This window comes from Ooceraea biroi, chromosome 11, assembly GCF_003672135.1.
Source record: "Ooceraea biroi isolate clonal line C1 chromosome 11, Obir_v5.4, whole genome shotgun sequence".
Classification (NCBI taxonomy): Eukaryota; Metazoa; Arthropoda; class Insecta; order Hymenoptera; family Formicidae; genus Ooceraea; species Ooceraea biroi.
This window is the reverse complement of record NC_039516.1, coordinates 13,267,093-13,279,328: the sequence shown is the minus strand read 5'-3', so window position 1 is coordinate 13,279,328 and position 12,236 is coordinate 13,267,093. Positions and strand designations below refer to the sequence as shown.

At 43.8% G+C, this 12,236-nt stretch overlaps 1 protein-coding gene across 5 annotated transcripts in view; it reads right to left on the bottom strand.

The window, feature by feature from the left end:
* Positions 1 to 12,236, bottom strand: part of LOC105275377 (secretin receptor) — a 41,058-nt gene that overhangs the window by 27,839 nt on the left and 983 nt on the right. For 4 of the 5 annotated variants that reach the window (XM_011332174.3, XM_011332176.3, XM_011332170.3 and 1 more), the window contains exon 2: positions 11,745 to 12,231. The gene's annotated coding sequence lies outside the window, so the exon portion shown is untranslated. Of the gene's footprint in view, positions 1 to 1,837; positions 2,038 to 11,744; positions 12,232 to 12,236 lie in introns of all 5 variants that reach the window. The other variant, XM_011332171.3, reaches the window with a different exon arrangement.

Sequence of the window (12,236 nt, the reverse complement as noted above, 5' to 3'; positions counted from 1 at the left end):
TTGATTTTTTCCTTTTCGAATGAAAGCTCTCTTTCAACGACTATTTCCTCTACAAGCTTCTTCTACCTTTTAATTAGTCGTCTTCGTGTATTGCGAGGCAGCAGTGGGCTTATCGATTTTTAAATTTCTCATATTTTCAAGCGACAGCAAAACAAGTTTTCTCGCTAAAAGTCCACAAATGGATCCGTCGAGTGCGGAAGAACCTGACGACGTATTTCCCACTTATTGGTTTAATGTAATGTTGTTTTATGCAAAGAAGTGTCGCGGCGCGCTACAGTGCACATTTCATCCAGAAAAACAAATCCATATTTATGCCGCTTGCTTGAAACTATTCTTTGCGACGTTCTTATCGGAGATCAGACTTATCAAAAGAGTGATGTGTGATCTATAATTTTTCGGAACATTTTATAGTGTATTTCCATTTAACGCAGAAACAAAGAGAGAGAGAGAGAGAGAGAGAGAGTTAAATAATGCATAAAAAATTATACGAAATAGACTAAAAAGTAGAAAGAAAAAATTAAAAGAATAACTATGCAAAAAGATATTAAATATAAAAATATACTAATGTAAGATCAATTACATTTTTAAATAATTTCACATTAATATCTTTCTTACAGCTTGAAAGATACGTGGTTTTTAAATGTGAGAAAATTCCCGATCGCGCGTCGAAGGAAGAAATCGGTTATCAGTGTCGTGAAGAACACTCGCAGGGGAAAATGTCAGATCGATCTTCGGTTGTCTGATTGAACGAGGGCTTTCGATTGTGTCTGCTCGCGAGTCTACATTTCTTACAAATGATCCGTTTTACAAGAGAATATTCTTCCCGTTTCTTACGTACCGAAGTGGTATTTGCAAAGAAGACAGGTCAATCTTTTTAAAACGTGATAAAAGAATACGTAATAATATTGATGTAAAACGCTATTGATTCACGTAATCATTTTTGCGAAACAGCAAATTTGCCGTGACGAAAAATGAAACGTGACGAAAGCCTTTTCTAATAATTACATATCGCCTTTCAATAAACAAGTGTCAATTTACAAAGAATCACGTTTTTCTTCTTGTTCTTAACGAAATAGCACAGCTATATACGGCGATGAATATGTAGTTGTGTGTGCGCGCTGTGAAAATCGATATCAATTAACATGTAACGATTAAAGACGAATTATCTCACGCAAATTGCTGTGCTTAAACGTTTCTCGCGCCTTGGGAACAAGGACGGAATTTCACGGCGTGTAATAGAACGAAGGAGAGACCTAAGGGCGACGTGTTTCCAATTAAATAACGTAATAATTCATTCATTCTCAAGCTATATCTGAAATATCTTGAAAATATTTCTGAGGATAAAAGTCTATTATAAATAGCGCAAGAGAGATTATTTATAATATATTTACCTTGCTTTTCGAGACGGTCAATAGTCCGTGTTTACATATTGATGTCTGAACTGTTTGAAAAATATTTTATTACCCGATGATACTTCCTCGAATTTAAAGGGTCCTCGTGAAGCTTGAGGTTAACTCGCGCGATTACTGTGACACAATTTCGCGATAGAAACATTCCGCGATATATTATCAAAGCTTAACTATTTATGCATCTCGTTACGATTCAGAATTTCGTGAAATCCTTCCGTGTGCATGCGCCGCATAATTTAAATACAGTTTTATGTCTCGATCACTTCAAAACTTTTGCTCACTTCAAAACTTTTGCTCACTTTACTCTTCGACTGCGTGTGGAAGCTGATGCTCGTTACCAACGCATTTGTTGGTATATTATTGCGAGAACTTTATGTTTTAATTACGTTTTACGCTGCGTATAAAAATAAAGGAATAAATGAACGTACCTGCACCGCGAAATTCCTCATGAATTTGTAGGATGATCCTTCTCGGCTCATTTGCGGTGTTCACCGTTTCCCGCAATCCTTGTTATCTCGAAATATGTCCCTCGTCGTCGACCGACATAACGTCCTCTTCCTCTTGTATTTCGACAAATTAAACAGCACGCATCTAACGTATGTCCGACCGTGAAAAACGCAATTTGATTCTGCGGGATTAAAGACGCGCGTGTTAACCAAATATTTCGGAATTTTTCAAGTACGATGTCCTTCGGGCAACTTCGCTCATTTCCGCCGGCTAACGTCCGGCATTCTCGCGAAAGCGACCGCCATAATAGATTTTGATTTACCCGTGCAATTTACTTACCGTATCTCCTTTTCCGTATTTTAGCGGATTTACCGCACGAGAGCGCTCTTGGTGTGCGACATTCGTGAGTATACTTGATTATGATTACACCTCGTTAAGAGAGAAATGTGTCGTGAATACAATCGTACGTAAATTCGCAAGAGAAATCGCATTCCGAAACTGCAATGATGTAGATTCGTCAGGGATACATAAGGATTCGCGTTATCGACCAAGATCGGTCAACATCGGCCGCGCTCGGCCGTCGTCGTCTCGATCGCCCGCGAAGCCGTCGTCACTTTAGTGTTAGAGTCATACCTCGAGTCATACCGCGAGTGATCCTATCGTCAGATATCTTTTTATAAATCCCGGCGGATTTACGGAAGGTAAGCGACCGTGTTGTACGATATTCGCGAGTATATATGGTGAAGATTACGTGGCATTCGAAAGCGAACGTGTCATGGCCGCAATCGTGTAAAAAATCGCGAAAAACGAAACTTTGAAATCGAGGTTGGAGCCTTGGAGGTTCGGGGTAGGCGATAAAATTTCGGTCGGCCGCGCTCGGCCAAGATCGACCGCGCTCGCCCGTCGTCGTCTCGCTCGCCCGCGAAGCCGACCGCCATCTTAGAGTTTGATTTGCGTAAGTTCAACTATCGTCACGTATATTTCGTCCACATTTCGGCGGATTTATGGCGCGAGAATGATTACATTGTACGATATTCGTGAATATACATAATCAAGATTCCGTGGCACTCGAGAATAAGCGTGTCGCGATCGCGATCGTGCAAAAGTCCTAAAGAAACTTCGAAACCGGGATGAAGAAGTTTCGGCGTACGCGATAAAATTTCGGTCGGCCAAGATCGGCCGCGCTCGCCCGTCGTCGTCTCGCTCGCCCGCGAAGCCGACCGCCATCTTAGAGTTTGATTTGCGTAAGTTCAACTATCGTCACGTATATTTCGTCCACATTTCGGCGGATTTATCGCGCGAGAATGATTACATTGTACGATATTCGTGAATATACATAATCAAGATTCCGTGGCACTCGAGAATAAGCGTGTCGCGATCGCGATCGTGCAAAAGTCCTGAAAGAAAGAAACTTCGAAACCGAGATGAAGAAGTTTCGGCGTACGCGATAAAATTTCGGTCGGCCAAGATCGGCCGCGCTCGCCCGTCGTCGTCTCGCTCGCCCGCGAAGCCGACCGCCATCTTAGAGTTTGATTTGCGTAAGTTCAACTATCGTCACGTATATTTCGTCCACATTTCGGCGGATTTATGGCGCGAGAATGATTACATTGTACGATATTCGTGAATATGCATAATCAAGATTCCGTGGCACTCAAGAATAAGCGTGTCGCGATCGCGATCGTGCAAAAGTCCTGAAAGAAACTTCGAAACCGGGATGAAGAAGTTTCGGCGTACGCGATAAAATTTCGGTCGGCCAAGATCGGCCGCGCTCGCCTGTCGTCGTCTCGCTCGCCCGCGAAGCCGACCGCCATCTTAGAGTTTGATTTGCGTAAGTTCAACTATCGTCACGTATATTTCGTCCACATTTCGGCGGATTTATCGCGCGAGAATGATTACATTGTACGATATTCGTGAATATACATAATCAAGATTCCGTGGCACTCGAGAATAAGCGTGTCGCGATCGCGATCGTGCAAAAGTCCTGAAGAAAGAAACTTCGAAACCGGGATGAAGAAGTTTCGGCGTACGCGATAAAATTTCGGTCGGCCAAGATCGGCCGCGCTCGCCCGTCGTCGTCTCGCTCGCCCGCGAAGCCGACCGCCATCTTAGAGTTTGATTTGCGTAAGTTCAACTATCGTCACGTATATTTCGTCCACATTTCGGCGGATTTATCGCGCGAGAATGATTACATTGTACGATATTCGTGAATATACATAATCAAGATTCCGTGGCACTCGAGAATAAGCGTGTCGCGATCGCGATCGTGCAAAAGTCCTGAAAGAAAGAAACTTCGAAACCGGGATGAAGAAGTTTCGGCGTACGCGATAAAATTTCGGTCGGCCAAGATCGGCCGCGCTCGCCCGTCGTCGTCTCGCTCGCCCGCGAAGCCGACCGCCATCTTAGAGTTTGATTTGCGTAAGTTCAACTATCGTCACGTATATTTCGTCCACATTTCGGCGGATTTATCGCGCGAGAATGATTACATTGTACGATATTCGTGAATATACATAATCAAGATTCCGTGGCACTCGAGAATAAGCGTGTCGCGATCGCGATCGTGCAAAAGTCCTGAAAGAAAGAAACTTCGAAACCGGGATGAAGAAGTTTCGGCGTACGCGATAAAATTTCGGTCGGCCAAGATCGGCCGCGCTCGCCCGTCGTCGTCTCGCTCGCCCGCGAAGCCGACCGCCATCTTAGAGTTTGATTTGCGTAAGTTCAACTATCGTCACGTATATTTCGTCCACATTTCGGCGGATTTATCGCGCGAGAATGATTACATTGTACGATATTCGTGAATATACATAATCAAGATTCCGTGGCACTCGAGAATAAGCGTGTCGCGATCGCGATCGTGCAAAAGTCCTGAAAGAAAGAAACTTCGAAACCGGGATGAAGAAGTTTCGGCGTACGCGATAAAATTTCGGTCGGCCAAGATCGGCCGCGCTCGCCCGTCGTCGTCTCGCTCGCCCGCGAAGCCGACCGCCATCTTAGAGTTTGATTTGCGTAAGTTCAACTATCGTCACGTATATTTCGTCCACATTTCGGCGGATTTATCGCGCGAGAATGATTACATTGTACGATATTCGTGAATATACATAATCAAGATTCCGTGGCACTCGAGAATAAGCGTGTCGCGATCGCGATCGTGCAAAAGTCCTGAAAGAAAGAAACTTCGAAACCGGGATGAAGAAGTTTCGGCGTACGCGATAAAATTTCGGTCGGCCAAGATCGGCCGCGCTCGCCCGTCGTCGTCTCGCTCGCCCGCGAAGCCGACCGCCATCTTAGAGTTTGATTTGCGTAAGTTCAACTATCGTCACGTATATTTCGTCCACATTTCGGCGGATTTATCGCGCGAGAATGATTACATTGTACGATATTCGTGAATATACATAATCAAGATTCCGTGGCACTCGAGAATAAGCGTGTCGCGATCGCGATCGTGCAAAAGTCCTGAAAGAAACTTCGAAACCGGGATGAAGAAGTTTCGGCGTACGCGATAAAATTTCGGTCGGCCAAGATCGGCCGCGCTCGCCCGTCGTCGTCTCGATCGCCCGCGAAGCCGACCGCCATGTTAGAGTTTGATTTGCGTAAGTTCAACTATCGTCACGTATATTTCGTCCACATTTCGGCGGATTTATCGCGCGAGAATGATTACATTGTACGATATTCGTGAATATACATAATCAAGATTCCGTGGCACTCGAGAATAAGCGTGTCGCGATCGCGATCGTGCAAAAGTCCTGAAAGAAACTTCGAAACCGGGATGAAGAAGTTTCGGCGTACGCGATAAAATTTCGGTCGGCCAAGATCGGCCGCGCTCGCCCGTCGTCGTCTCGATCGCCCGCGAAGCCGACCGCCATGTTAGAATCGTCTGATCCAAGTGCCGGCCGTTTGCGGTTTCGCGTATATGATTTTCCGCGAATTGCGAATATACTGCGTGACAGTTGCGTATTCGCGACGTGTACGGTATTCGGGAGTGATCGCGATAAGAATTTACGCGCGCGAGTGATTAGTGATAGTGCTACCATGGAATGTCATCATCGGAGCAAGGCAGGGAGCTTGGAAATTGCTGGGAAATGTCGGGCAGCAAAGGATCCTCACCACCACCACCGCCATCATCATCATCATCAGGTAAGAAGATCAAGTAACGTATATCATGATGATTTGCTAGATTTCGGAAGAAAGCAGAATGATCTCGCAGTGATTATCTCGAGTAAGATCGGCAGATATATTCGTAAATAACCGCCCGTTCGCGCTTGTTATTGTGTCGGGTATCGGTCGGCTCCGAATTCCGCGAAAGCACGTCGCGTTTTCTCGGAAATGCGCGTTCGTCGTGCTTCTTATCTCGCAACTCTCTTCAAACGTAACGTAACGTAACGTAAACGTTGTGGTACAAAAAAGACGTAAGATTTGTTAATGACAATTGCGTGGACCGCAACGTAATCATTCTCTACTAATCGCGACGTTCACAGATAATTATCATAATAAGAACGTGCGTGATTACCGAGAAGGAAAGCGCGTCTCGTTAGACAAAAATAGCGGAATCAGAAGCTTGTGCGGAATCAGAACACGTGGCTTGCGTGTGGCGAGCATAATCGAGTAACGAAAGATAGATCGTAATTACGACTACATTTTGTTTATTTGTATCGCAATACACTGCATATGCACCGTTTACTCTTATCATCAGGTAAGAAGATCAAGTAACGTATATCATGATGGTTTGCTAGATTTCGGAAGAAAGCAGAATGATCTCGCAGTGATTATCTCGAGTAAGATCGGCAGATATATTCGTAAATAACCGCCCGTTCGCGCTTGTTATTGGCGGGTATCGGTCGACTCCGAATTCCGCGAAAGCACGTCGCGTTTTCTCGGAAGTGCGCGTTCGTTTTATATTTTACTCTCGTGTTTTATTACGATTTTTAACGCGCTTTGATGTCGACGTTCGCATATGCGGTCCATTTTTTGTTCGTCTTTGTCTTTCACCTTTGACCTCTGCTAACGTTTCGTACATAGATATTAATTATATATTTCCTCGTTTGCGTTATTCTCGCGGGAGAAAACACATGACGGATAAGTTATGAATTAAAAAATACGCCCTCGCGATGTTATTTCGGTATAGTAGCTTTTTCGTGTTTTTATATATTTACATAGTTCATTGTGCTTCTTAACGCTGTACAACGCAGTAACGTTCTTTCATGTTGCATTGGATTACACATAGATTTGTTGCATACCGTACTTTTACCGAAAAATCGAGCATTATTTGTATTTGGATTAACAAAACGATTCGGTGCGTACGTATTGGGAATTTTATCAGGTAACTAATCTCATTTTTCCACTTACGGCTGTTTGACGAATTCCAAACGCGTTCAGCCTAGGAAAAAAAAAGTATTCTTCCTTTTCCTATTGATCGATTAATTGACATTATTGTGTTCTGTAATTATTCCCGTGGATCGATGGTGACTCAAATAGTAGGCACGTGCCAAGAATAGTCACGTAATGAATTATAGTCACGAAAAAGCGCGGTTCTGAGTTTTCTGCATTCCCTCGCGTCATTTTTGCCCTCATTCCTCTCGCGTACTCTTTCTCCCCGGGCGCATCACGATACTAGACGCATCGAGTGAGATCATATTTCGATGAACCACTTCTTTCGTCATCCGGTTTCGCCAATATTTTAACAGAGTCGCCCACATAATTCTCGGTTCATCCATTGGTGGTGACTCGCCATCCCTCGAAATCGGAACGCGACGCGACGCGGGGATCGAGAGCTCGTGCGGCGGAAGTGCGTCAATATTTCCCGTCGCACTCGTGCCGCGGTTCGATTTGTCGGTATCCGTGAAAAAACCGTCAAAGTCCGCACGCGTGCGGCCGCGCACGGATACACGTATCCGCGTGTAATTTAATCACGTGTGTGCGATTGGCAGACAGACGGCTGGCGCGACGTGTGTGCATGACGGCGGCGATGTGTGTTGCTTTATTGAATTTAGACCTGACCGCGCCGAGTAATGCTGCGGAACGCGTATAATGACACTGGAAATTGCTGAATTTACCGATTATACGTCGGCAATTTTTTCAGTCAGTGCGGTGGGCGATAATTTCTGACTTGTGCAGATGTTTTACACGCCCGCTTCAATTCGTCGCGAGATGCAGCTCACCGGCGAGTTTTTAATGCTTCTACTCGAACTACCTTCTCCTCTCATTTGTTTAATTGGCTTTTCTGTCAAGCGAGCAAATGGATAAAGTGTCACTAACAATAAGACTCTTAATTGGAGTATTGACTTTTTGCAATAATTGGAGCGATTTAATCGTAACTTTTGGATCTCGAGTGCAGATCCGCCACGCTCTGTAAATAGAATGTTAAAATGCGGATATTTCGTCGCGTGTGTTCTATTGCATTACACTTTGTTTAAACAGTATCATAATGAAACTGCGATAGAAAAAGAAAGAACGTACGTACGAGCATGATTATTTGCTTGCTTCCATTTGTATAGAAAAAGAAAGAACGTATGTATGAGCATGATTATTTGCTTGCTTCCATTTGCATTCGTATTTGTCTTTTTAATAATGAATTAACTGCAGAAAATAAATAGAATTAATAATTGGATAAGAAAAATCGTTTAAAAATATTTAACTAAAAATATTTAACAGAAAATTTAATTACGCAAGTTTGTGTAATACAAACGGTGGAAATAATTCTTTCGCATGATGAGCTCAGTTCCCCTACGATCCGCAAGGAGGGTACCGTAATTAACCGTAGGGTAAAGGGTGCTACAGTTTATTCCCCAACATCCTAGCTTAACTCCAATTAACGTTCATACAATTTTCATTATGCGCGTTCGCGTAGCTGTCGTTTTTGCTTTATCGCTGGCAAATTCGATCGCAATAACGTTGTATCGCCAACATTAACCCAAGATGATCGGATGTTAAGAGCAATTAATTCAATATCTCTCGTTACTCACAAGCGAGTAGAACCACGCTGCGCCATAGTACGATATGATTTTTGTACCGACACAAAGGCCGAATCAAATGTCGCGTAACATGATGAAGATCATTATCGAAGATGTTGCGAAATGATATAATGTATTCACGTTCGTTCGTTTCACGTGTGTCTGATAGCTTTTACGTAAGAGCATTTACGGCGGAAAGCTTTGGCGATTAGCGGCAAAGAGAGCTTAAAAACGAAGCGGAAAAAGGGAAAAACCTTGCTTATGAATTAATTACTCCGCGCACACGTCCCGATGTGAGTTACTGGTCGCGACACATTCGACAGAACACTTTCAATTCTCGATTGATTCATTCAGTGCGGTTATTCGCGTAGAGCACAAGTCTGTTGACCTTTCAAATGCACGTGGTGCGACGTTTCACTTCATTATGAGTGCTGTTCATTACGAGCAAGCCGAGAGCTCTTTTAATTTACATTTCCAAGTTTTCAAGTATGAATAATCTTATCAATGTAAAACCGACGATCGATTGTTTGAATTCATTCGTTCGCTTCCGATTACTACTCATTTATATTTATATGGCTCGTCCAGAAAGATCAATATAATTTAGCGACGCTCTTTTTTCGTTTTTCCTTTTATAGAAAAGTTAGTGCTTTCTTTCATTTTTGATATTCAATAGTTATAATATAATGGCGTATAATAGTTGGTGGCAAGGTGTGACTGATAGTAAATCGCGGCTATCGCTGCAGTTAATTGTGTGTTCTCAGATAAACATTCTTTATGGCATATGACCGTGCGATCGTTAAGATTGATACCATATATAAATCTCTTCATCAATATCATCCGTATCCGCATGGTTGCTCCGATTTATGATAAGATAGCATGATTTTCAAAATAAAACAGCGTTGATTGCATTGAGGCATTACTTACCGTTCGCGCCGAAGATCTTCGTCGGAAAATTCTGAGAGATCTTTTCCAATTTTCTCGAGTGATTCTTCCAGATTTCGCGATTTCTAAATGCGACGGGTTTTAAAGAAATATCCATCTAAAGGACAATCGTTGATTGAAGACAAAAAATGATGAATTGTAATGTATTGAACTTAAAAGACGGTTTAAAAGAAGAGTATTGAAATACATAGACCAAATAGGAATTCCATAGCACATAAAGCAAAAAGGTATACGTGAAGTTCTGTCCTCTTATTGTTAGATCAAGAATGATAAGATGACGTAATTAGATTAATGACACTCTTTTTCTCTCTATGCGATCGTGTCTCGCACAGCAGCAGACAGCAATTTACAGCAACGTAGCGTGACAAAAATATATATTGCATGCAGCGCACGTGTGTTCTTATCTCTCCGCGTAATCGATATTTTTTTATGACAATTTAAATTATTTTCCATGTAGGTTTTTCCAGCGACCATTCCAGATGATAGCGCAAATAATCCCGATAGCATGCGCCGTGTCGAGGCTAACGATGGTTAACGCAACTCGAAGAGATCGCTGAATACGATGCCGGATTACACGCGCGCCTCTTTCCCTACATGCATAATATCGATATCCCGAAGTGACGATAATCAGCATCCGGCAGATCCCACGTGCGAAGATTCGGTTAGATGAGCGAACAGCTCCGAATCTCTATTGTTTCCTGTAAGCAGCTTAACACATTGCCATTGTTACCGCGTTTGCAACTGTAACGATCGCACACGCGTCGGACAGGAGCCGCGCCGCCCTTAATCACGCGCTATGAATTTATCGAGCCCGTTTCAAACGCGTTCGCGGATATTGTTCGTCGCTTTCGTTATCCTCTCTTCCGTCACTCTTCTCGTTTTCCGTTTCCTTTATCCCTCTTTCTCCGGAATTCAAGCGCACCGTTCTCGCTCAGAGTACAGCGCGAAGATGCGACCAGATTGATTGTTTACGAGTGTGATCGGCGTGACGATCAAACACGTATAGATGTCAAGCCGGAAGTTTACCACGCGCGAAAAAGTAAGCAAGGTCGCCGTGCAAGGTGTTCCTTTTCGGATTATCCTGCGATGTAAAATGTTTCAGAGTCAGTCTCCATGTTTATTCATGAACCTCTTATGTTGATCAGTGTGCTACGACTTTGCTCGTTGAACCGCGGTAAATGAGAAAACACTTTGATTAAAAGATTTCTAGGAGTCTGTGTTGTGTTCATAAGCGTTGATTATGTCATACTTATATGCGTCAAAAGAGCGATGTTTTGTTTGCTGAAAAGCAAACATTATCTCTGTTGAATGTATGACCGCTGAATCAATTCCACAATTTACGCAAAGTCAAAATTGACCGATCGCGTTTCGAGCCGTATACTTGGAAACATTACGCGTCATTATGGTGCGGTATTGTTAATGCATACTATCGTGGCATAATAATTAGCATAACAACTAAATAATCGTTGCGCTCAATATCACCGTGCCGAGATTAACTAGCAGTGCGGCTAGAAATAGAGCTCGCTTCGCTGTTTTTAGCGGCACCGCGCGTACAATAAATTCATCAAGTGAATTTATGTAAAGTTGCAAATTGTCTTGGACGTAGCACGTGACAAAACCATAGCAACGAGTGTGAAAGCGGTAGTAATTAGAATCATTCTTTTCCGCGTCATTTGTTCTGGTCGACGTGAAAACCTTGGGGGGGAAATCGTTATCTTTCATACAAAAAATTAATAACGTCGGAATCGAGTCTTGCATTATCTCTCCGTCTATCGTTCATTGGCAGGCAGCAGGAAGACCGATATGTCAGCATCGGTGCAAGGCCGCGGTATCATATGATACCGCTATCACCTTACTTTGCTCATTGCAACGCTCGAATGGAATCGCTGGTGTACCTATAGTTTTCGATCGTCTCGGGAAAGCACGCATTTTCCCGGCTTAACGTCGATCCGTCGCGACGTGAGCTTCACATGGCCGAAAAATGAAATACAAGAGTACTCACCGTCCAGCGTTCAGGAATTCTCGGAGGAGAAGTCTCGTCGCGCCTCGGATGTCACGTTCAATTGATCTTTACGTTCGTCTCTCGCCTTCTTCTCGTCGCCGTGCCGTGAAAAGGTATTGACTCGGTTTATTCGCACAGGCCCGTCGGGATTCTCGCGAAATTTGCGTAACGACGCGTCAATTGTCAGCCGGTATCTCTTCTTTACTCTAGCTGAAAACGACGGCCGGCCCGCGGAGGCTCATCGTGCCGGGTGTTGTCCGTCATGAACGTCGGGACGCATAGTGTGCCGAGCACGCCGATGCTACACCTGTTTATATCGCGATGATAAGCGCTGGTGAACGTCCACCACGCGCCGCGGATAATAGCAACTTAATTATTTATCATCCGTCGTGGCGCCTCCGGATCTGATGCTATGATCTGGGTTACGTGTATTTCGACTCTTCGATCTTGAGCCGAGCCGGAACACGGGAAATCGATCTATCGCATCCTGCA